The sequence below is a fragment of the Olea europaea genome, chromosome 23 (assembly GCF_002742605.1).
Source record: "Olea europaea var. sylvestris chromosome 23, O_europaea_v1, whole genome shotgun sequence".
NCBI classification, from domain to species: domain Eukaryota; kingdom Viridiplantae; phylum Streptophyta; class Magnoliopsida; order Lamiales; family Oleaceae; genus Olea; species Olea europaea.
The window spans coordinates 473702-478157 of record NC_036259.1 but is presented as its reverse complement, the minus strand read 5'-3'; positions in this window follow the sequence as shown (position 1 = coordinate 478157).

Here is a 4456-nt window from a genome sequence, read left to right as displayed (position 1 = left end):
ATATTTAGTCCAAGTCCAAATTCAAGTTCAGTCATTATCCAAGTTCCAAGTCCATAGCTCTAGATTTAAGGACTGATTTAGGAACCCGATGCCACAGAGCCACCTCCATGTTCTTTAAAATAATTTCTTCTCAAAATGTAATTAATTTTTTAATTTTTTTGATTTTCTCGTGTTTTCGTTGTTTTTAGTTTCCACTATTTTTCTTCTTGAAGATTTCTTAGTTGAATTTTCTTTCTTGAACAAAATATTATCGTTGTGGCATCTTTATGCATATGTATTGAAATGACCTATATGAAAATGTTAATTAAATGTATACAAAAAAAAAAAAAGAGAAGAATCAAACCTAAATCAAAAACCAGGGGTTTAGATTGGGTTTGGTTCCACTAATTAAAAAAAAAACAGAATGGTTCCATTTACAAACTGCCGAAATATAACATATGATTTAGGGTATTGAAATTCTTGGATCGAATCACCCAAAGTTCAGCCTAACTCCTAGCTACCGCAATTCCGTCAACTCTTCCACCTGTTACACCACAATAATATATTATAGTGTACCATCAAGCTGAACACAAATTAGAAGATCCCATAATTAATTTTCATTGGAAGTTAGATCCAAGATAAGATCCTTTGAGTAAGAAATTGATTTAAAATTTAAAAAATTAGTATGGACAATATATTTTCAATATTTATGGCTTTCTTCTTATACGTTGCTCAATTGTCTGATGTGCCCAATGTCTTTCTGACAGTCTACTACGTTCCATGTATCCCCAATTTGCTTCATGTTTGAAAGAGTTTGAAGAGTCTTGAGTACATACTTAGAACTATTCAAGTCCCCTAAGCTCCTAAGGCACTTAAGGAGAGGCCGGAGTGAGGGAGGACAAAGGGCACGAGGGCATGCATGATCACCATGGTGGAAGGGGTGAAAAGGTAAATGTAGGTTATACTCTTGAAATATCAACTAAAATGAGACTTTTTTAAGGATAAATTGATAAGTTTGGACTCTCTTATCCTCTCTTCAACTCGATCCATCTTAAACAATTTCCTCTTGTTAATCTTAAAAACAAAGGAAGATCTAGGGACGGGCAGCCCAAATAATAAAATTAAGTAATTTTTTTATGTGTTTATTTTTTTAATTATTATTCTTTTTTTCCTTTTTTTTTTTTCTCGTATTAGTCCGCCCTAAATTTTTTTCTAGATCGGCCACTTCTAAAAAATATCTATATGACTAGCTTGCTTCAACTTGTGACACAATGTCTCAAAATAAAATAATTGTAATAGTCGTTGAAAAGTTGAATTTTAGTGGCTAATATTTACCTTTGGAGTGATGCTATGCGTACAGCATACTTGTACATCCCCCTCACAATAGGAGCCCAGGATTTTTTATTCATGGTGGACCCCTCATATGAGGGGGATACAAACGACAATATTCTTACCTCTGACTCTTATCATGTGTTTGCTACAATGAAACAAAGAAATTAATCCCTAGTGGACAAATTAATATGGGATATTTCCATTTTCTACCACAAACTCATGAATGAAGAGATATTTTTCAAGGTAGGGCTGTAAGCAAAAATCGGCAAACCAAAAAAAAGAACTGAAACAACATTTTTAGAAATCGTCGGTTTGGTGCCACGTGAACCCGGTCAACGAAGTGGTTTTGAACCAAACCAAGGGTTTGAGAATTTTAGTTGCGGATTAAAACCAAACCGGTCCGATGAAAAAATATATAAAAATAAAAAAATGATTTTTTTTTTGAAAATTCATCCAAATATGTAAAATTTAATAGCTTTTTCATTTGTGGGTATTTTTGTCAATTTCTAATTTTCTAATACACACACACACATATATACACACACACACACACATATGTATATATATAATATTACCTAATAATTCTAATTTACATCTAGGGGTTGTCGAGGAGCGCTTATTTTCAAATTTTAATTAGCATTTTTGCCCATTATCTACAGGGAACAAGGCCCACTAGTTTGCAACAATTTTTTTACTTTCTCAACCAGTAAATTAGAGACTTTGATGAAAATACCATGATATCCCTACATTTTTTAAATTTTACACCAGCACAAGGATATTTTGGACATTCCAAGCAATTTTTGATTGACAACTGCAATTGTTGTCCTAATAATCTCAAAACTAACATAATCTATCAAAAACTCTTTTCCTCTTCAGAATTCACATGAACTCCAGTCGACACCCGACACAGTCTTGAGCCATCGGCACCACACACACTTCTTCTTCAGATTTTTCACACCTCTTCAAAGTTGAATTGAAATTCATTACACCAAATCAGAGACAAAGAGATTTTAGGCCTTCGGTGATAATATTTGCTACAAATAAAGTTTCAGATCAATAATTTTTTTGGAGCAAACTGAGTTAAGAATCTGAAATTAAATGCATTTCGTAACAACATACAAATGTACGCTTGTGTAATTAATATATTTAAATATTATAAACAATTATTTTATTATTGTGATTGGTTATTCTCTTTGTCTAATCGATAGCCATTTTTTCAGATATGATGATCACGGGGTCTTGTTGGACGTTATTATGCTTTTGGGCCTTATAAGTTTATTGTTATTTCACTTTCATTTAGTTGGCATTTAAATTTATAATATATATAGCTCCTGTTTGAGCCATGTTTTTCATATTATCATAATAAGAAAATTGACCGTTGGAGAGAAGGTTGGGTCTCACGCATGAAACAACAGGTCAACAAATACGGCTAAACTTGTGGGATAATGATTCAAATCTTCATTTTTTTGTCACAAAAATTTGGTTCAAACGAGGGCTTAGTTTGTTTTAGATTTATTGCTAGTAAGATATAAATATATATTGAATTCAATGAATTAATGATATAAAAGTAGACAGGCAAAAAAATATACGACGAAACTGCACGGTTTAAAATCGAACCAAACCGTTAGGTTTAGGTTTGAGTTTTTTTTTTTTTTTCAAATCATTCAAAATAGTTTGGTTTAGATTTGGATTTTTCTCAAACCGATTTAAATGGTTTGATTTGAAAATTTGTCAAAATTTGGTAAAATTAGACCGCTCACACCCCCTACTTCAAGGGTTCACAACTTTTCATAACTATGGGATCAATCTCCCTAAATTTGTAACACTCATGTCTATGATCATTATTGTTATTTCTTAAAATTATAAGTTATTTTCATCATTTGCAAAATTCAAATTTATAGTGTTTTTCATTGTTAAAACTAAATTTAATTATCGTGTAATTGAGCAATTAGTTATCATTGAAATGACAACCTGAAATCTTTTGTCCACTTTATTATTCATACACAACATGTGTACTTGCATTACATATTTTTAGTGAATAGATAAAAGTCATTTTTATAAATTTAGTGATCAAAACTCAACCACCAATTGATTTTTTTTTTTTAAGTCTAATCAGCAATGAAAGATGTTTTCTTACGTGACAATTTGGTAATGATGTGATGGGGCGCCATTCATGCATTTTTTTAATGATCGTAGGTGTCCGAGCTAACTTAAACGCACCTCAACTAATCCCACGGGGCCTTGAAGTTTATAATCGGGTACTAACCTCAGTGGCCTTGAGAGAACTTGAATTGGTGACTATTGGAGAGCAAATCAGCCTAACCATTGAGCTACATCCTAGGGTTCCATTCATGCATTCAATTAGTCGAATGTTATGCAAGTGAGCAACATCCACGTTTAGATAAATTTAGTGGCCAAAACTCGAAATTTTAAATTTAAGTGAGCAATCGAAGACACGCACACAAGTTCGATAATTATTGAGATAATTAACTCCTTATTCAGGTCGCTTAAAAATAATAATGATATATAAGAACTATATTCTTAAATATATATCTAAAATGAATAATAATAATATCATAAAATACATTTACCCATAATCACTCGCTCCTTTAACCCGATTGTAACTGCTCCATTAATTGTATACTCCAAAACTTCATCTAATTCAAATGTTCTTCTGAAAAAAGGATCATTAGAAGAATGGGGAAGATTAGAGACGAATGGTGGGGGTGGGCATTTACCCATAATCACTCGCTCCTTTAACCCAACTGTAACTGCTCCATTAATTGTATACTCCAAAACTTCATGTAATCCAAATGTTCTTCTGAAAAAGGGATCATCAGAAGAATGGGGAAGATCAGACACGAATGGTGGGGGTGGGCATTTGTTCTTTTTTAGTGTTAAAGAAAATTGTGTAAATTTATTTATTTTTACATATTAGCCCCGACTTGTTACATAGTTTGATGCTGAATCTATCCCTGGGGAAGATGGTTTGAATGCATTTCTGATACTTCTTGCAGAATCAATTCCTCTCCAACTATATATTATGCGAATTTGATGACTGCTTCATTTTCCAGAATTGGGGATTTAAGACTATTCTCAAGAATTTCCCATCCAAAACCCAATTTTTTAATTTTTTTTTATTTTT